We start from the raw sequence: 23,715 nt of genomic DNA on the forward strand, positions 1-23,715 counted from the left end.
CCCTTAGTCAGGAATATGAAGTCAGAAACACAAATGGATGTAGCCATGTACTGATAGCACTCAACACACACACACTGCCAGTGATATATCTGACACAAGACCTGTGTGGTGGACAGACAAAACATAACAGGCACACCTCTGGCCATCAAGTGGATAGGCCCACAGTTGAGAGCAATGCAGACAGGCTGCATTCCTTGTTAAACTGGTATGTACACACAAACCCTGTAACATTGGTGCTACACAATGCATACAACAGTACTCACACTCTGTAGTTCTGGAACTTCATACAAATATGTAGCTGGCCTGAGTGTTTAAGTTCTCTTGTAAGAGGTATTGCTACCTGCTGTCTGTAATACTGCTGCCCACACACAGGAAGGATGTCCACCATATAGGAAAGGTAAAGGGACCACGCCCACATGATGTAAGGATTTATAGTAGTGGCTTGCCATGACAGTGGTAATTGGAAGTACTACATAGCATGCTGCATGCAGGTAGCGAGTGGAGGACACTAATTGGTGCAGGCCATCACCTGATTATGTGCATCACCTACAAAAGCCATGCTGCAATCTATTCCAAGCAGCTCAATCCATTTACTGGAGAGAGAGAGGGGGAGTGAGAGAGAGAGAGAGAGAAACTGAAACAAAACTGAAACTGAAACAGAAACAAGCAGGCAAACAAACAAACCTAGAAAGAAGCAGGCTTAAGCCAAAGCAAAGGAGATAAAAAAGTACTCCTACAAGGAAAGCATCCAAAACAGACCTCATTCCCACAACATTTATCTGAAGTAAATATGCATGTAATTGACTGTAGTACTTGGTCCATAATAATGGTATAGGTGATGTGGAATGATTTATATATGCCATCAGGTGTTGTTGTAAAGATGTTCAGCTGAACAACTGTTATGGACAATAGAGTCTGTCCCTCTGGGTAGTGGGCCATACCCGTCAACTGTGCAGAGCAACACTGACAAGATGTAAGCCATCATAGTGTGTGTTGTATAATGGAAAGCATGCATATCACTGTGGCTAATAGGTGGTGAAAGTAATGCCATAATGATGGACACATGAGTTCCAGAGCCCACCACTTGTAGGACACTCAGGTTAACATGTATTTCAGCAAGCTGAAATGCCATAGGGTAATAGGCTTACCTGCAATCTGGCCCTATATGTACCTCCCTAATATTAGGCTGTGTCCATATGTGGCACCTGTCTGTGTTGTAGCAAGGCAGAACAGTGCAGCTGGAGAGTTAGAGATCTGCAACAGCATGGAACGCATTATAATAGAACTTATAAACAAAGACATTGGCAACCTTCAAACACTGAACCCCACCCAGTTTGGGTTCGTGAAGGGATGATTTTGTCTCCTGAACCTGATTAACTTCTTTCAATCAGTCTCCTGAGCTGTGGATGAGGGTAAGGCGGTCCACACAGCCTATCTGGTCCTCTCCAAGGCCTTTGACACCATCCCCTACTCTGGAATCATAGCTAAACTTACTAAGCTGGGCATAAATCCCTACGTCACTCAATGGGTTGCCAACTGGCTTACTGACAGAACCCAGACTATAAAAGTAGCCGACTTCAAATCCAGCTCAAGACAAGTGACAAGTGGAGTACCTCAGGGTTCAGTCCTGGGACCGCTCTTGTTTGCCATCTACTTCTCTGAAGTACAGGCCAACACTAAGGGACTCTGGCTAACAAAGTTCACAGATGACTGTAAACTGGGAGCCATTATTGAATCCCCAAATGATGTGGATATTCTGCAAGAGGACCTTACAGAAACAGATGCTTGGTGCTTGAGCCATGGGCTCAAGCTTAATGCCAAGAAATGTATAGTTATCCCCTTTGGGAAAAACACGTACCCATAAATTACCACATAGGTGGCAGTACTCTAAACAGCGAAAGTGTGATGAGAGACTTAGGAACACGGGTGAACAGTGGTCTCACCTTCAAATACCACATCACCACAACAGTCAGGAAATCCTTCTATGTGGCACACCTCATCACTAGGGCTTTTCATCCAGAAAAAGGAGGTTATTGTCCCACTGTACTCGTCCCTCATTAGACCCATTATAGAGTACAATGCCTCATTTGGTATGTACCTCACAAGACATCTGCAACAGCTGAAAAGGCCGCAGAAATGCCTCACTAAAAGATCAGAGGCCTAAAGCAGATGCCCTATGCTGACCATCTAAAATAACTCCGGCTATACTCTGTGGCATATCGTCTACTCAGAGGTGATCTCTGCTTAACATACAAGGCCATGTCAAACCCTGAGCTGTTGGACATGCTCCACTTAAAGAAATCCCAATCCCTCACATTCACACGCTCCAGGGATCGAAACCTTGTTATCACAATGAACAAACCATGCTGGAGGGATACGTTCCTGACCCAGCGACTCCCCATACTCTGGAATAGACTGCCCATACATGTCAAGCCTCCTTGGCATTCTTCAAAAGGAACCTTGATGATTGGATGGGAGATAGGAAATTCACCCCGGGGATCATATCAGTTGCCCTGCTAGACAGGGGTCCAGGGAAGTAAATATTGTGGGAAGAAATATCCAGGGAATTGTTATGGCTAGGCTTGTATAGGCACTAGGGTCAATAGCCTAGTACCAACCTATTAACCTATGAACCTATGGACCTGATGTCTGAATGTACCCCAAATATATAGGTATGTATATGTGTACACACACACACACACACACACACACACATATATATATATATATATATATATATATATATATACACATATACATGTATGTCTACAGATATACTGACACCTATATATAAACACATATATACAACATAAAATATATCTACACACACACACACACACACACACACACACACACAAATATATATATGTATATATATATATATATATATATATATATATATATATATATATATATATGTGTGTGTGTGTGTGTGTGTGTGTGGGGGGGGGGGGGTCTGTGTTTGTGTGTATGTCTAGATATATACAAACACATGCATATGTATATAAATTCATGTCCCCTATATTTCCATCACAGTGTTGCATGCTATATGTGAGGGAACAGCATACATAGCAATACACATAGATATATACAGCTGTAAGTGTGTGCAACATGGACAGTTATGTCACATGTGAAGCCCTTGTTGGGACCGCATTGCCCTTGTCTGTGAAATAGGGAATGGGAATTTGGGCAGTGATAGTAGATATATTTGTGGACATGGTTTGGGTTGGTAGATATAGAGGACAGCCTACAGAGGTGGTATATGACACATGTCGTGGGTAAACACCCTGGATGGTGGGTGCGGTCTGCAATGTGGAAGCCCCATGAGCCCCTATATGGAAACAATGGGAACAAGGCCCCCACCCATTGCTAGTCACAACAGCAGCTTCACAACTCTGAAGGTGCCTGGCCTGGAGTCTGAGCAGGAGGAGCATCTGGACCCTGTGATTGTGTATTGAGGGCCTCAAGGTGATGTAGCACATCCCACACGTTTCTGTGGAGCCCCCTATGGAACAGACCCTGGACCTAATCTCAGGTGACAGGATCATGTCTGTGTGTGCCTGGGGGGAAGCACCATCCCCTGAGGTGGTTCCCCTGAAGGTAGTGCTAGACCAGTAGATGAGGAGGCCCCAGGGTGGGTCCCACATGTGATGTGGCCTGGTAACATGGCCAGATGAGGTGGGAGAGGTGGTTCTGCTGGCAACTTTTCCCTAAACATGCTATTGTGTAACTGTTATAGAACATATGTGGGTAGCAATAGTCCACACAATCCTGGAACATGTTCAACAGCATGCATAGATATCCCCAATAATACATAATTATAGATGTGCAGCAATCACATAGCAAGCATAACACATGCATATATGGAACCATAGTGGCCCTGACACGGGCTTGCAGGTGAAATAGTCCATAACAGGCCAGCAATGATAGTGTCCCCACAGGGAACATGGCTACAAACACATAGCACAAAGTATGGTACAATACGATATATGTCCCAATGGTGGGGAAGCTGTAGCCATACCTACTGAGTTGTGTGAACAGTTTGTTGTCGCAGATATGGTGGGGGAGGAGACAGAGATGTGTATTAAGAACTATGGTAACATTGCTGTATGAATTGCTCAGACCTGTTTCCATCTTTATGTCTTTCAGGCAAGATGTTGCATGGCTGGTTACCGGTGTATTCAGTGGAAGAAAATAAGGTCATTCTTAACCACCTGATAGAGCGCTACCAGGTTCTCTTTGGCAGGACAGCTCATGAGCAGCAGGAGTGGGCCACCCTGTGGAATGATCTAGTCCACAGGGTCAAGGATGTCGGCCTGCATAACCACAGTTATGAGCAGGTACGGCACCATTGTAGTGATCTGCTTCACAATACCTGTCGGCGTGCTGCTGCAGTCCACAGGATCACCTCATAACAGGGGAGGGTCATGCTATACATCCCCCTGACACATGTTGAGCAGCTCCTAGCCAGCCTCCTGGCACCTGCCCGCCCGCACACGCAACAACTGGCGGAGACCATAGTGGAGGTGGGTGCTACCCACATGCCAGCTGAGGAGCATGCAAGTAAGGCCACAGGGCACATCAATAGACCACTGTTGCATATGCATCTGCATCTCTACAGGTAGATCATGCATATGTGAGATATCATATATATAGTCTATTGCTGCATAGTAGTAGTAAACAGATGTGCATAAGCTGTAGTATTGTGGACTTGTACTGTTGATGTACTGTAATGCTGCACCCACCCTGTAGCAATGCCACAGCTATGGCCACTGACATCACATCTCTCACACACTTATGTACGTCCCTCTGGTATACCAGCAAGGCAGCAGCCTGTAGTTGGTGAGTATGGTTTATTCTCATGCTTGCCAATACACTGGCCATGTAATGGCTATTGTATATTCCATGCACACATCTAACACACCTACCCATAATGCATGCCGTACATGTTCACATATTGCTTCTGTTAACTGCACTGCATCACAGTTGTTACCATGATGGGGTATCTGAAGAGTATGTCAGATGCCTGCAGGATAACTAACATCCTGTCATTGGGAAATGTGTCCACAGGGATGAACATAATGGTTGGACACATGGCCTACAGTAGCGACGTGTGAAACATCACCCTTATACAGTGCTACAATGGTGTATATACCAGTATTACAATGGCAACAGTTACAGATCTACACTATGGCATATCATAATACTGTGGTCCACAACCTTTAGCACCTGCAATGTGGTCCCAACATGAACACTGAGTGTGTAATAAGGAATTGTAGGTTAGGGCAGCAAATATGGGGAATACATACCTTCACAAACACTAGAAGTATATGTGTGCACACACTCCAGAGAAAATATAGTAGAGGCAGCTGTTGAGGTACTGCCTGCATGCATTTGTCATGGAAATGCACCTTTCAGCAACTACACGTCCCCAGTGTCATACCACATATTGGTCTGCTGTCCAAGATGTTTGGCCATCAAATGTGCACACTTACCTGCAACAGAGGCAGGCATGGCTTGCACACATCTTACATGACATGGCGTGGGCCCCATACCCAACAGATAGCATCCATGAGCTGCATATGTAGCCATACCTCACCATTGCATATGCCATGGCAAACAGTGCAGTCATGTATGTGGCAAGGATGCATGGGACAAGAATGATGTAGGAAATAAACAGATGGCCACCCAAGACAAATGATGCCACATGATGTTATGTGGGCTGCCCCTAACATGCCACAACACTGAGGGGTAGCAGGAATGTCCAGCAAGTACTGGCTGTGTGGTACCTGTGTCAGCTATTGCCTGGACTCTGCAAGCGTGTGGCCTATGGGTTAGTGTAATCAGATGTGACAGTTGTACCACAAAAAACATCTGCCAGGCCTCTCTACAGGTATTGTATGCATAACAGAAGAGGTCCCCAACTGTCATGCATTGCAATGTGTACTGGTGTACCATGACCACATTGGAAACCTACAGACAGTATCATGTAAGATACAGGTGCTGCACAATCAATGCCTCACCCCACCTCAAGCCCACCATCCCCATCTGTACTGTGCCGGTGCCAGTGTACATCTGTATGTTTGCCAGTCATTAGCTGGGACTAGGCTATTACATGTGGTGTTTAGTGTTTGGGACACTGCAAACTGACACACATGTGTAGGCCATAGTTGTCAAGCATCTGCAAAAAGTCTGAAGGTGGGGAGGGTGTGTCATCATGACACACCAGTGCACTGCAGCAGAGATCCTAAGGATGCTACAAATGGCTGTATCTGCACAAAGTCAGGTTCAGGAACTGTGGCAGATGTAACCCTGACTACACAGCAATAGTGATGACAGTGTGTGAACTCCAAGGAATGTGCACATGAGTTGACCTTGCAATCATGCAGAGTTGGAGGACATGTGTAGGGCAGACTGACAATATATTGACAAATGCAGATGGACCATGCTAGCATACCCCTGCCAGGAATAGTGACTGCTATAGTACAAATAACAATAGGTGCAACAAACCACCATGATAAGGGCATGCACACATATGCACCCATGGAGTGTATGCATCACGGTCAGCATCTGCACACCTAACACAATTGTTAGACACTGCATGTGAATGTACAGGACATATATCACATATCAGGCTAAAGTAAGTTTAATATATGTGGTGATATGGTTCCATGGCATATCAAGGAAGAGTGCATCATATCAATAAGGATGTGTACACTCCCCATAGCCACGGTAAGGTTTGACGGTTGTCAGTGTAATAGTATCGTATTGGTCATACATGCACCGCTGCTGTTGAGATCTGTAAACCAGACATTAGGCATTTACAAATTACATCTATCCACATATCCCAGGTATGTGTCGGACAAACATATAGGGGCTGTGAGCATCTGAGCAGACATAACTGACACAGTAATACACATTCAGCAATGTACACCTGTGAGGTATGGCACACAGTACATGGCAGGGTGCAGAACAGGTGCACAGCAATACTGTGTACATGGGTGCAGTATTTTCCAGGGGAAGGGGCATCACCTACTAACATTACCCATGCATCACACACATGTATACTGTTGCTAGCATGAATTGACTGCAGCTGCACTCCATGCTGTTGAGTACCATATGTTATGCATGTTGACAGATGGGTAATGGGAGGACTGTGTGTGCTATATTTGTGCAACCTCACCTGTATGTGTAGGTGTGTGTGTGTGTGTGTGTGTGTGTGTGTGTGTGTGTGTGTGTGTGTGTGTGTGTGTGTGTGTGGAAGGGGAGCTATTTTGTCTGTAAGTGGAATCTGGTGGAGTGGAGCGGGGTTGATGTATGTAGGATGTGTGTGTGCATGTGTATGTGTGTGTTTGTGTGGGTGTCCATGTATGCACATGTTTGATTGTGGGGTTGTTCATACGGCGGTACTTCACTTTGGAATTGTTCAGTACATGGACTGACACATGAGACACCAGGAATACTTGTTTGATATGTAATCACAGGACAGCTTATAGTATAATAATGTCTGTAGCATGGAACATGCATTGGGAAGTAAACTAGAATCCAGATATACCCTTAATATTGCAATCAGCAGAAAGGTGAATGACTACCCACGTATGCAGCACTACAGATGCATTGGGAAATTAATAGACAACACCAGGGAGTGTATCCATATATTAATTGTTGTCCACATGATAAGTTGATTGAGCAGCAGATTTAGCATGTACTGAGCAATAGTCATGTATGACACTCCAGTGCGTGAGATTATGGAGTGAACATAGTAGTCCCTAACATATGGGGGCCATGTTCACTATGTCCAGACATACCCAGAGTGAACACTGGATGACAGTAGTAAGGCCATGTAAAACCTACTCCACTCAAGACAAGGTGGAGTAACAGGTCTTTTGTTATGATGACTGTCTAGGCATATACATTAATGAGTGGTATTAATGAGTGTATGTTACCAAGTGTGATGCAGGATGGGGAATGTACGTGAATAAACGTGGGACTGTCTGTAAACTCAGGGACAGGTAGGTATTATGGTGGAATTTCATAGGTGCGTGTGTGTGTGCGTGTGTGTTTGTGTGTGTGTGTGTGTGTGTGTGTGTGTGTGTGTGTGTGTGTGTGTGTGTGTGTGTGTGTGTGTGTGTGTGTATGTGTACTGTTACGCAATGCCGTACAGGTCTTAAAGTGCATTTCTTGTTTTCCCCCACGGGTGACGAGGTGGGTCAGGGTCAGGGTCAGTGTCTGGTCACAGCAGGCATAGCCGGATGTCTGGCAGGGCACCACATAGGTAGATATACTAGGGTCCTCGTGAAAAGGCCGCTGGTCATCATGCCCCTGGTAGAAGTGCCACAACTGGTACCGCCAGGTGCATGTTTCAGACTGTCATGGGGCGCAGGCACATATGGAACTGTACACCAGACAGGGCCTGAGGCTGCAAAGGGCTGCTCTCTCATCTGTAAGTGACAACTTCCATGAACTTGCAGATACCCTCCATGATTATACCAAGGTCATAGATAGACGGTTGGGTGAAATGGTGGGCCTCATTGACCATGGATTGTCTGTGCTCGAACATGTGGTGGGAGTGGGGTGATGGCTGCATGGATGTAGGCCAGCAACACCAACAGCTGGAGGTTGATTTGGGCATGCTAGGACACCAAGGCACTCCTGTAGAGGCAGTACTAGCCCCAGCACTGCAAGAGGGGCACTGTCCATACCACACCACAACAGGCCACGTGCACGTGGCCCTGGCCAGTCCCAGGAGGGACCTGGTTCCAGCGGACATCTGTCATCATCAGGGGAAAGTAGCACATTGAGGCCTGTACCTGGACATGCCCATGGAACCCCTGGCAGGCACAGTCCGCATGTCCATGGCCGGAGGTGGTGAAATGCAAACCCTGCCAGGTATGGTCTGCAGCTGTCCAAGAAACACCTGTATAGGGCAGCCACATGGCAGAACTGTGTGCTTGTTTACCCACACACTAAACAAACACACCTAGAGCTACCCCATACCTACACACACAACATCATCACACCCATTTCAGCTAATTACACCCCTCACCCACACACATGGTGTCAAATGTATGGCCCACCCTCGGTCTCTGGCAAACCAACAACACACCCTGTGCATATGATGATACCTGTGCCACATCTCTGTCATCCATAACATCGATGCAGGGACAGGCTTATATGGTTGTGATGCACACGGTGACTGTACTAGAGTGTACAAATATACTGCTGTGTAACATGTTGTCAGCAGTAATGTTTAATGCATACATGTCAAGTAGTGTAGCTGTTCAGCCATGATGCATTATAGCTGATAGTAACACTGAGTGATTGTGGTCTTCATAATGTTACCCATTTGTGTAGCTGTTCATCCATGATGCATTATAGCTGTTAGTAACACTGAGTGATTGTGGTCTCCATAATGTTATCCATTTGTGTTGTAGGTGTACGTGTCAGCAGGAGGAAGGCCTGCAGTCATATTCTACATGGGGTATGGCACTGTGGTGACACCATGGCTGTGACATATCCTGGGTAGAGTTGAACACATGCCACAGGTGTGCATAACAGTTACTGACTGCGCCACATGGACAGGTGACTTGCTGGGACATGTATAATCAGCAACCTGATGTAGATACATCCACAAACACGCATACTCTTACTTGGCAACACGGGGACTAGACCCCACCTAGGTATGTAGTTCTACTGATGTGTGTTGCTTTCATTGCACACACCACACAGCATTTAGGATGAGGTGTGTTCCAGGTTACATGCAGAACATCTGCAGACATGTACAGTATGGTAATGGGAGATGTAATGGTTGTATATGGACAATACATAGTGTGACATACCATCATATACACATTAACAGACACATAGGCAGACACACATCCGAGAGACCTGGGCCTATTGGTGCTACTAACTTGCCAGTGTGTCCAATGTGTTACAGGTAGGCTGCACACAGCACATGCATAACTGGTCTGGATTGTGGTATCAGTTACCTGTATGGTTGATGGTGACAGTGGTCACCATATAGTGGTACATAGGACATGTACCGGGGGGAACCAGGTGTAATGACAGTGTACACAGCACCCACACCCACAGTGGATATTGTACACACTGGAACCCATGATGGCACTCTGACATACCCATCATCACACATTGCCCATGACTGCGATACAACCCATTGTCCATCCCAACAGTGGTACTACAGGGATATGCATCTAATGCACATCCCACAGGCATAATAGGGTATGCATTGTCATGCCTCACCTATGGGCAGCAACATCACTATCCATAATACTGTGTGGCAATGCATATTGTAATAGGAGTATGTGGCCTCGGAATGCTGTACCCTAGAGATATAAAGACATGCACACATACACACACTTGCCAGAACTCAGTGGGTATCCCATGCCTATCAACCTATTTGTACAACACTGTTGTGCTGGTACTGCAAGGCTCATGTAGCCATTAGGGAGAGGAGCGTAACAGGGTACATGTAATGTCCAGTACAACAGCAGCAGCCACATTTAACTATGGCAATGGGTCTTGCAGTGGGTGTGAAGGCCCTCATGGTATTCTCAACTACAGGTGTACTAACACACAGACACTGATATCCTCAGTAATGCACACTTACACATTTGTCAGTACTGGGGTGCATCGCTGCAGGCGGTCCTAGGTGTGTACCTGACTATTTTCCATGGGGAGATGGGAAGTGTAGGGGATGTGTGTACACTGGTATCATGCCACCTGCCATGTGCCAGAAGGCAATCTATTGACAGATACCATGTGGTGACCCTCAGGGTGAGAGTAACATGCATCACCCAATCCTCTGGGTGCCTCCTGCAAATGGCCACTGAGGTGATCCAGTTGCATGCATGCAACATGTATTACAACACATGGTTAGTGTTTATGATGGAGACCTGTACCCAAGCATGTTCTCTTGACTGTGGTAGTGGAGTGGAGATACCCATGGCATGTGGTGTGTACAGGGTGTTTTGTCCTATCTGTGCCAGTTATAACACAGCTGGGCAGACATGTCAGTGTCAGTAAAGCATAGGTTGCCTGTACGTACCCAAGCTGGGTACCTGCCATCTGCACATCTGTACAGGGACTGACACAGACATCATATTGGCAACTAGCTATGCAGTAGGATGAATGTGTCAACAGATAGACGTCTGACACCAATATGTATGTATGCTATTACTACATGATGGAAGCCCTCACTGACATTTGCTGTACAGACAGTGGTTTACAGTTACTTTCCACATGTCAGATCATTATCTAGTAGGGAATATATACTTTGACACAGCTCACACACCAGGAACACGACAGTGAGGCCTCAAAGTCCAGCTATGCTTGCAGGGGTGCTTGTTGCCAGTACTACATTTAGATATCTACTCTTACCTGGGAAAGTACTGTCAACAGTAGTAATGGCATGATACACTACATGCCAGTGTGACATCACTTAACCTGGGTTACTACCCTTGTATGTGTATGTAACACATTCATATGGATAAGAGTGATGTACAGGTCTTATATACTTGAGTGTCCAAGACATGACACTCACACCCCTTACTACTGTAATGATGGCACATAGATGCATGTTTTGTACATGGCAGCATATACACGTATTACAGATGTCATTACCCTGTTATGTTATCAGACTGGGATGTGAGCACTGGTTACCAGGGCTGAACCCAGGACACTGTACACTATAGTTATAACAGTAGACATATATATTCACATATATGTATTTCTACACATCTGCACAGTGCATCCTATATATAGCCATTTATAGATTTCTCTGTATATATATATATATATATATATATATATATATATATATATATGTACATCCTATATGTACAGATATACCTATTTATGTTGATATATATATGTAGATATCTATAACTATAAGTGCATACATATCTAAACAGATATACCTATGTATGTCAATATATATGTAGATATGTTTACCATATGTCCAGAACATGGAGTGGAGTCCTACCTCAGCATCAATAGTCTCAACCTCTTAGTGCAAGGGGATGTGATGTATGTATTGCAGTTATACATGTAGACTGTTGCTACTGAAACAGAGGTTATCTTAATAGACATGTTGTGTGTGGGAGGTCACATCCGCTTTTGACATGTATGCCATCGGTTACTGACAGGCATCCTAAGGACATCATAGTACAGTATCACTGATAGTACAGTAATGATCCTGTGGACTACAGCAGAGATATGACCAATATATGTGGACAGTCTGGCACTCTGTGGTAAGTCCAGAGGTGTACACAGATCCCCTTCATGCAAGACATGTGGACCAAGCCTGACAATGTGGATGTTAACAGTCATGTACATGGGTATATCACGTAAATACTAGACTACATATGCCCACACAGTTTATGCATTCACACACGCCTATCTGTCCTGAAACATAATACCTGGTGGTGCAGAGGTCACATGGCCACATACTACCCAGTAATTAGTGACATACATCTGTACAGAATCACACTGCTTTGTCAGAAATACACAACGGTTATGGTGGCCTGGCAGTAGTATGTCTTGCAAATATCTGGACATAACAGCACACTGGGTAATTATACTAAGCTGCTAGGCATGTCACAAAGCACTGTGCAAACTACAGACAGACTGCCACAACACTGGACTACATTTTGTATGGGGGAATTCACATGTACCTGCAAATATAGCGGGCTCTACAGGCAAGTCACAGCACAGAGTAACAGACACCTGTGTGAAAGTGCATACCCACAATCAGTGTCAACACAGCCACATATGGTATGCAAGCTTAATATGACACTATATGGACTGTCTGATAAACACCATCCTCATAAGTGCCACTCACACACTAACCCTACATAAACTGGGTCACGACACAGTGTGGTCCGATGCCTGTCTGTGGTATGGGACACGTGTATGTTTGGCACTGCAGACATGTGAGCCGATAGAGTACCATACACTGGAGCAGCATGTAACATCAGATAGAACAGGACCAAGAACAATGACATCTACCACAGTATGTGCACTGGCCAAGGTACGTATTCGCAATACACAAACTATTGACAATCACCATAAGCACACAGACCGCAGTACTGTGCACACAACTACAGAATGCCCAGGTTATGTCCTCAGAAATAACCCCTTCTATACATAACATGTCTAGCAGCCTGATATCTGACTGGCTTGTTATCAGGTATGATGTCAATAAATAATGATGTACAGAACATATGCACCTCTTACTGCATAACATATGTACAAAGGTTGACAGACTTGTGGCTGGAGCCACAAACACTGGGCCAATATTGGCATGTTGCTGTGATGCCCTCATACATTTACTGTTGTAACAGGGTTTGTTGTGACATATGTCCTATGAGGGATATTAATTTAGTCACTCTCATGGCTGTCACCATGTACTGACTGCACTCCTCAGAGTATGCTTCTGCAGTTCTAAGATAGGTGATCTGTGCGTAACACAAGAAAGATAAGACTCCAAACACTGCCCAGTCTGCAGATAAACCTACAGGTGGGTGTTTCCTCAAACACATAACACTGTCATGACAGGTATTACATCATGTAGACCAGCCATATCCACACACACCCTATTAAACCAACATTACTCCAAATGCAGAAGAGCAACACTTACATTCTGTAGTCATGTCTGGGACATCACCCTCCTGTTTGTTGGCCTGTCTCCACTGTGTATGTTGCTAGAGGTTAATCCCAATACCATCTGTGATGCTGTTTGCCAAACCAAACATGAGGTCCTGCTCATGGTAAATGAAAAGGCCCAATGCCCACATGATGTTCCTAGAAATTGGAGTGTGTTTCCATGCAATTGGGTATGGGAATGTTACCACAGCTGTTCCACATGCAATCAGCTAGAGGGGAACTGCAATTCATGCAGAGGCCATCAGCTGATCATGAACATCACTTACAAAAAGCTGCTGCCTAAGCAAAGCAGGTGTACTTCTCCACATCCACCAGAGAGGGAGTGAGAGAGACAGACAAAGACAAAGTAAGTCAGGGAGTGGGCCAGAGAGTAAAACCTAAGCATGTTTGTGTCACACACTTACCAGTACGGGGTTTCAAACCCTGGACTAGCTATGTATTGCTAGCACATGTCTATGCAGTTATTGCCACATAGCTTACATGATGGGGAGTTGTCCAAAGGTATATCTTATGGTGAGTGACATCTGAAACAGTGATATATTAGCGATAAGGTAGGTGTAGTACACATGCATGTCCACATGAACAGGTGTCCACATCGACACAGCCACACTCTCTCAGTGACTCACACACATTAACAGAATTGGCAGGGTCAGGAATAGACTATCTAACTAGCTAGTTTGCTACAATACAGTAATATGCAGGTATCACATGCACCACAGGGGTTATCCAGATGATATATGGGCAAAGGGTATGTGAAGGTGTCTGACAGCAAACGGCATGCTTCAGTAGGGCAATGGGAGTGGTAGTGAGAGTGAATGGTCCGGAATCATTATACTCCACACACACAGACACAGAGTGCCAGTACTGACATGCATGGGTGCATTGCTTCACATGTGTGTAGTGGTTTACTGTGCCAGAGGGCTTTACAAGGCTAGGTGAAAGGTATACCTTGGCATCAGGCCACATGACAATGGTCTGCAGTGTGGCTCAGGGGTGTAATGTCTGGATTGGCCCACACAGGTGAGTATTGTATTCACCATCCAGTCATCTGGGTTACTATAGTGTGTGGCCAGTGCTGTGAAATGCTTGTCACGTATGTGTTCTATAGTCCATGGCATGGATGATGTCTGGGATGTGCACACATCCCACATGCATGTTCTGTGACATGTAGAACTGTACCTGGGGTATCTGGGCCATGTTGTGTACACAGATTGTTATCATCAGATATGCCAGTCCTGGCCTCATGTGGTGGGGACTGGTAATGAACACCAGGTTGACCCTGCACCTACATTGACAGCGTGATACAGGTATTCCCTGGTGGCAGTGGCATCTGTCAATACAGGTCATGTGTTTAAGCCATGGTATGTCCTTTGTGGGTCACATTTGATGGCACTATAGTTGTTGCAGGCATCCAGTGAAGAACATATTGGAGGTGCACTGTATGCAATTATGTGCCTATTGTAGTGATGGGACAGGGTGCCATGCCCTCTGTAGTCTGCTGCAATCACACCATGGTTACTATCTGTGGGCAATATGCAGGGAACTACCAAGGCAGTTGCTGCCTAGCCAAATGTATTTGTGAGTGTTCTCTGGGTAATACAAGGGTTGCCTAATTTGTTCTCCAGGCCTTGATGTCACATATAGGGGTATGGATTGGCATCCCCAGCCTCTCTGCTGTTTGACATCTGTTATCCTTGTAAGGTGGACATTGTGACATATAATAGGCCCACCATATAATAAATTTGCAAAACCCACTCAACAATGAGTCCAGTGGTTACACACTCACAGCCACCTCCACACAGGATACAAATGACAAACATAGACACACACACTTAGTCTCACAGTTTCCATGTCTGGGATTGGAACTCCTACCTAACTAGGTGCATAATACTACAACATTATGCAGTTACAGCATGCACCACAGAGATTACTGGACTACTCCTTCCCCAAAGGTGTAATTCAAGGTGAATGACATAAGCAGGCTTGTCAAAGAAGGGCAATGGAGTTTGTATTGACTGTGAATGGCTTCAAAAGCATTGCTCCCTACACAGACAAACATTCATCCACCCTTGCCATATCTTTGAATAGAGCCCCTACCAAACTGGTATATCTCACTTCATCATTACCCTGTTATAGGATGCACCACAGAGATTACTGGGCTAATCCTTCCCCAAATGTGTATTTCAAAGTGAATGACATCAGCAGGCTTGCCAAAGAAGGGTAATGGAGGTTGTATTGACTGTGAATGGCCTCAAAAGCATTGCTTCCTACACAGACAAACAAACACACACACAAACATCCACACTTGCCATGTCTGGGGATAGAATCCCTATTGAACTAGTATATCACAGTATAGCATTATGCTGTTATAGGATGCACCACAGGGATTACTGGACTACTTCTTCTCCAAAGGTGTATTTCAAAGTGAATGACATCATCAACTTTGCCATGGTTGGGCAATGGAAGGTGTAGTTCATAGGGTCATAGGGTCATAAGTTGATACTAGGCTATCGGCCCTAGGACCTGTACATGCCTAGACATGACATTTCTCTGGCTATGACTTCTCACAATTTATACTTCCCTGCACCCCTGTCTAGCAGAGCAGCTGACATGATCCCCTGGGTGAATGTCCTATCTCCCATCCAATCGTCCAGGTTCCTTTTGAAGAGGGCCAAAGGTGAACTCTGCTTGACATGTGTGGGCAGTCTATTCCAGGGTCTGGGGAGTCTCTGGGTCAGGAACACATCCCTCTTGCATGTATTGTTCATTGTGATGACAGGATTTGGAGCCCTGGAACATGTGGCTGTGAAGGTGTGGATTCTCTAAGTGTAGCATGTCCATCAACTGTGGGTTTGACATGGCATGTTATGTTAAGCAGAGATCGCCTCTGAGAACACAACGCGTGACAGAGTATTGCTGGCTGATTTTCAGACGGTCAGCATAGGACATCTGGTTTAGGCCTGTGGTCATTTCATGAGGTATGTCTGCAGCCTCACTACTTGTTGCAGATGTCTTGTGAGGTACATACCTGACAGGCCCTTGTAGTCCGTACTGGGTTTACTGAGAGATGCCTACAGTGGGACAATGGGCTCCTTTTTCTGGATGTAAACCCCTTAGTGGGAGGTGTGCCACATAGGTGAGTTTCCTGACTGTTGCAGAGATGTGGTTATCAAAGGTGAGGCCACGGTCCACCAGTGTCCATATGTCTGTTATTACACTTTAGGTGTTTAGTGTACTGCCACCTATGTGTTACTTCACAGCTACATGTCCCTTCCCAATGGTGATAGCTATGATTAGACATGGCACATAGGTGAGGTGCAAGTGCAGTTTGTAGTTCATGTAGTGCACAGCCCGGGATGTTGACTGGTCCCATGGCTGCTGCTGTCATAGCTCTGTAGAGTGTGTTGTTTACCTATGTGGCCATTATTACTGGCATATGGCAATCTATCCATGTTGAAATGGGACCTGTGGGGGTTGGGAGGGGGGTGCAGTTGGCACTGAATCGATCTGCTAGGCTATTGGCAATATCCCTGTTGTCGTGTTGTAGCTGACAGCAGTTCAGAGCATTGCCATTTAGATTCCTCACATAGCTATGGAACGGCTTGCAGTTGTCTTTGGGATCTTTGGCTATATTATGTTAGTAACTAGCCTTGGTGGATATTATGAGGGGAATCTGCCTTCTACTGTAGCTGGTAAGGGAGTATTTTGCAACCTGGAAAGTCCCCCATTTCTGCAAGAGTTTCCTCCTTTTGTTGTATAGTATGTTTATGGCAAAGGGCCACCACATGGGCGTCCTTTTCTTGGATGGGGGGCATCTTGGTTCACTATTAGATGTCACAATTCATGCACGAATGGATGTGCTTGTACAGTGCCTTCATGTATGATTCAGCAGTTGTCCTTTCAGTTCCCATCTGCATGGGATTCATGATGTTAGTCACATCTGACATGTGTAGCATGAGATTGGCTTTGGAGATGTGTGTTACAGAGGTGTCCTTACTGGGGTGTGGGGGAGGGATGTTGATGTTAAGGGTGATTAGCTCATTGGCATACCTGACCACCAATGTGGTGACCATAGGTGTGGAGCATTGATGTCCCATGTTGGTAATGACCAGGTCTAGTATATGTGAGCCCCTGGTGGGATTATGGGTTACATGATCCAGGGCATTGGGAATTATGACTTCCAAGAACCGTTGGGCACACATGTTGGTGCACATGTAGTCTTCCCAGTTAATGGCAGAATAGTGTAACTCACCCAGTATTAGGGTGTTTGCTTATAGCATGATATTTTACAGTATGTTTCAAAGGCTGTAGTGGGTATCATGGGGCATTGTGGGGGATCTGTAGCAAGCTATACAATGTGGACTGCAGTCTGATCTACTGTGAGTTACACCGGGGGTATTTCAGTCACATACTGTAGGGTAAGTAGACTGGTGGTGTGAATATCCTTGGTGAATATTGAGAGTCCTCTACCTTTATTGTTTTGGTCCTGGTTTGGTGGCCAACAGGTGTGGTGAGAGTTCTACCTGGAATTGCAGGGGTGCTCTCTGGAGGCTTGGATCAGGTCTCTGTTACTGCACAGTTATCAATGTACTCCATTTGTAAGTGTGTGTAGTGACTGTGAATGGCCAAAAAAATGCTCCCTACACACACACACACACACACACACACACACACACACACACACACACACACACAGACGCACACATAATGTCACACTTGCCATGTCTGGGAATAGAACACCTAACTAACTAGTTTATCACACTACAGCATTACACAGTTATAGGACACACCATGGAGATTACTGGGCTACCCCTTCCCCAAAGGTGTATTATCAAAGTGAATGACATCAGCAGGCTTACCAAAGAAGGGCACTGGAAGTTGTAGTGACTGTGAATGGCCTCAAAAGCATTGCTCCCTACACAGACAAACTAACACATACTTTCTCATTTGCCATGGCTTGGAATAGAACTCCTACTTAATTACTTTATCACACTACAGCATTACACAGTTATAGGGCATGCCACAGAGATTACTGGGCTACTCCTTCCCCAAAGGTGTATTTCAAAGTGAATGACATCAGTAGGCATACCAAAGTAGGGCATTTGAAATTGTTGTGAGTGTGACTAGCCTAAAAAGCATTGATCCCTACACAAACACACACAGTTGCCACATCTGGGATTAGAACTCCTGCCTAACTAGTACATTACACTACAGCATTATGCAGTTTTAGGATGCACCATGGAGATTAATGGACTACCATGTCCCCAAAGGTGTACTTCAAGGTGAAGGCATCAGCAGGCCTGCCATAGTAGGGCAATGGGGAGGGCAGTGTGTTTGCATGGGCCATAACCCATTCATCAAGAGGCAGACACACCACTCTCAGGCACACATGGGTTTATATTCCACAAGTACATATATGCAACTGCTTGATGACTACTGACTTGTACAGTCATATTGCACAGTTAGCACTAGCACCACAGATTCTATAATTCTGAGGGATTCCAGAGGCAAATATCTACAGTGGGTGACATTTACACATCATGTGGTTGAAGCCAATTGGCTGTGTGCTGGGTGGGACAGGCCTCATGATGGAAGGCTCTTTGTCACAGTCATTCTCTTCCACACATCTATGTATGTGTACTTTTGGCATATTATAGTGTGTTGTCCTTGGATATATGTGCGTATTCCTATCCAATGTGTGTGCAAAGCATGACTGGCGCATATTGAGGAGTGCATACATTAACATCTGCAACTGTCAGAAATGTATGGTTCACTGTTGTTGCCAGACATGGGCTTCATTTCTTTAAGTGTGGGAGCATGCACAGTATGACCTTCTGTATTGAATGTGTGACTCCATTCCAGGTAGATTGTACTCCATAGCAGACTTCTGTGTTCTACACCTGCAGCTAGCAAATTGTTTCTGCATGATATCTGTAGATCAGTTGACAATATGGGGTCAAAATGGGCAAAGGATAGTGGGTTACTGTAGGTAATTGTGACTGCGCTGCTTCTGCTACATGGTCCTGGTGTTAGCAGAGATATTCAGACATGTGTACTGTTATACACTGTGATATTTTATGTCATCAAGTACTGTCAGGTAGATATATTTGCTTGCAGTGATGTCCAGGAGAACACAGGGTGAATGCAGCTGTGTCCAGTATTGTGGTCAAATGCCTACATATTCTTGCACACTCATGCCATTCTGGAGGGGGAGCTGCAGACACTTGCTGCTGGGTCTGTGTAACTGGATCAGCACCTTGGTGCAGTGGTGGTAGAGGATCTCATACTTGTACATCCATCAACGTGACAGTATGGCCTTATCTTGCTGTGGTGATACGTCACAGCTGCACAGATTCACACAGGTTACCCAGAAGCAGGGGTCATAATTCAGGATATTACCTCTACACATTGTGGTCTATGAGCAGGTTTGTAGCCACCCATTATTCTGTTTACAGCTAGGGATAGTATGTGCACATGACTGAATTTAGAACTTCACACACTCCATGCTGCCCATGCTCACCCCCTTATTATTCTATCCTCTTACATACATTATGTGAACATTTTCTGATATTTCCCTAGAGTTATCACCTCATCACAGCAGTATGTTGGTGTTGGTCCACAGTTCATACAGTAGAACATGGTGGATATGTTACTGTGATTTGCCCACATGGCCTTGCATATGGGTTCTGTGGACTGTGTTATGTTGTTATTTGGGAGTCCATGACATAACATACATTGGCAGTATGGGTGAGACACAGGCCTTTGACAGAGGACTGTAGGCCATTTGGTAGTGATACAGGCCAGCTTTAACAGGCCATTGCATTCTGTCAGTCCTACAGTCCCAGACTGCAATACAGTATATTCCCCTGGTGTGACAGGGTAGGTGTGCTAGGTGTTCATGCCAATACTTTCTGTATTGATCCAGCAGTGTGGATGCTGGCAGGGTGCTGCTTATAGCCAGGGACACACCTGCATGACACACCTGCTCTGCATGCTATTCTTTCGCTATTGCCATACACAGGTGGGGATCATATTGTACTCATTCCCAACAGCAGGGATAAGACCAGAGAGGTACCTGTGGGTGGTGGTTGGGTGAGCCGGGTGCATGTGTGCTATGGACACTGCTTGCATCTGACTCACAGATATGCATGGGGCATTCCACTTATGCTGGCTTGTGCAGGGACATTAGCTGTTTCTCAATACATTATTCCTATGACCTTTGTGGTCTGCCAATATTTTGCCAGATGACATCGGAATTCCCTACTACAAGCCCAGATAATGTGCTGCAAACCTGTATGTTCAATTCCAAGAGTGTGTCCATTTGACAGTTACATATTATACATTGTCTGTCTGGGGTACTTACGCCTGTGTACTGCTTGTATGCCTGGCCTGACAGTCATGCCATGTCCATCTTTCAGATGGTGACACATATTACTTCCAAACATTTACAATGGCTTACTGCTAGAATGTGTTATACTGGGAAGCATTGTGTTTGGCACTGCAGTTGTGAGAACTTGGCCTTGTCATAGGAAGTATTGGGCAATGGCCAACAGGACAAACCTCACCATGCATACATACTGACCACTCTCACATAATATACATCATGCACCAACCTAACACATGCAGACCTGCATATTGTACACATGCTACAATCTATCCTGCTACCTTGGCCAGCTCAGGTAATCTGTGCTCCACTGTTATTATACCTACACATACATGTTACATTTCTACATAGGACTGGGGAGGGGCACACCTGTGTGTTACTACATGTCTACATAGGAAAGGGGGCACACCTGACTGTTATTACATTTCTACGTAGAATTGGGGGGCACACCTGTGTGTTACTATGTATCTACATAGGAATGGGGGGACACATCTGACTGTTACTACATTTCTACATAGGACTGAGGGGCACACCTGACTGTTACTATATTTCTACATCGGATTGGGGGGGTACAACTGACTGTTACTACATTTCTACATTGGATTGGGGGAGCACACCTGACTGTTACTACGTGTCTACATTGGATTGGGGGGTACAACTGACTGTTATTACATGTCTACACCAGGCTGTTCTAAATAGGACTGTGGGGGCACACCTGACACTTGTACACATTTGCTATGAATATACTGGTATGTCAGGTACTTCATTTCATTCTGTATTCTAACCTATCATTCTGACTAGAGGCATATCTAGGTTTGATTGACCTACATTTCAGTTTCTGACTTCTTACCCTTCAGAACTAACATCCCACTGCCTGACCTGTTGTAGTCTGTCTGTGTAGGCCTGGGCTGTGGGGTTTTATCCATAGCCATTGATCAGAGGCCTTAGCACAGCCTTTATTGTCTTTGTCTACATCTGTCCTGTTGGCTGAGACTGTTGCTGGGTATGTGAGCCTCCCTGACTGGAATGTGTGTGTCATATGGACACACATGTGGCCCAGCACATTTTCTGCAGTGGGTTTTGCCACCATGTGTAGTACTGGCTACTTTGGTGACACCAGTATTTGTTACAGATCTCATGCTGCCACTATAGGTGTCTACTATCTGCTGGCATCCCATTCAGCCACCTGATTCCCTTGCATGCTCACATCAATACCATAGATACAAGTAACAACACATACTACTCTATTCAGCAATTGGTAGGAAGAGTGACTTACCTTGTGGCTCTACCAGTATTGAGGATAGTGCTGGAGTGCTACCTATGTTGGATGCACATAGTACACTCCCTAGGCATGGTTGAGCACAGGTAGTGTCATGTTTGGCATTCATTTTACTGTATGTGTAAGTCAGAGAGAGGTGTCATTCCCTGGGTCTCTACTGTGTCAGTGTATGTGTTATGCATTGTCTCTTTGCCAAGGCCATGGCATACTGGGCATGCTTCCTTCTGCCTACTGCGGCAGGCTCAAGTTGTTCCTCCTCCAAGTCACTCTGTGCCTGTGCAGACCTTGGCAATTGTGGGGGGCTGTGTGGCCTTGCCCCATGCTGTTCCTGCTGCAGCTGTTTCCGCAGGATCATATTGTGTAGCACGGCACATATGATGACAATTTGAGCACATGTAGCTGGTGAGTACTGCAAGGCTCCACCAGATGTATCCAGGCACCAGAACCGTGACTTGAGCATTTCAAACACATGCTCTGTTATAATTCTGGTCTGTGCTTGTGCCTCATTATGGAGTTCGGGTATGTGTGCATTCCTGATGGGTGCCATCAGCCACAGCTCCAGTGCGTAACCAGCATTCCCCACTAGGTGACCATAAGGGATGTCCCCATTGGCAAATCTCTGGTACAGCTGCGTCAAATGCCAGATGTGGGAGTTGTGATAGCTTCCAAGTCAGCCAGCATGCACATTCATTATAATGCCCTGGGCATCGCACATGACCTGGCAGTTGATGGTGGGGAAGCCCTTGCGGTTGATGTAGACCCTACCCTGCTCACCAGGTGGTGCTTTGATGCATATGTGCGTGCAGTCTATAGCACCAACTACCTCAGGGTATTCTGCTATTTGGTGGAAGAGACACCTGCATTCCTAGTTCATAGAGCTCTATATTAACCACGGTGCTGCAGAAATATTGGTATCTGATGTGTCATGAAGCACACTGTACAGTAGAAAGGATTACATCATTAGTGTTTTAGAATTTGTATGGCTCCCCTAAAATGTAGTCTGAGGCCTCAAAAAACTTTAGCCTCAGTTGGTATTCACACAATTGTGAGTATACCATTTCACCATTGGCTGTTTAAGCCACTCCTGTCACTATTGTCTTACAAGCATACATTACCAGAATCAAACCTCTGCCAGTCTAGTTCTACACTCTAGAGATCTGCGAACTAACTGCATCTGCCACAGAAGATTTTAACCTACAGATGTCAGAAAGGACACACTTCACAGTCTGACCTAAGCAGTGTTTTGATTGGTCAGGTATCCCCTAAAATGACTTTAGAGAGATTAAAGGCTTTTAGCCATGTTAATTTTCACATATCTCTGAGTCAGCCATATCTCCATGTGTTGGGTAAGCCACTCCTGTCTGTTATT

Source organism: Protopterus annectens, chromosome 5.part0, assembly GCF_019279795.1.
Source record: "Protopterus annectens isolate FY-2018-M chromosome 5.part0, PAN1.0, whole genome shotgun sequence".
Lineage (NCBI taxonomy): Eukaryota > Metazoa > Chordata > Ceratodontiformes > Protopteridae > Protopterus > Protopterus annectens.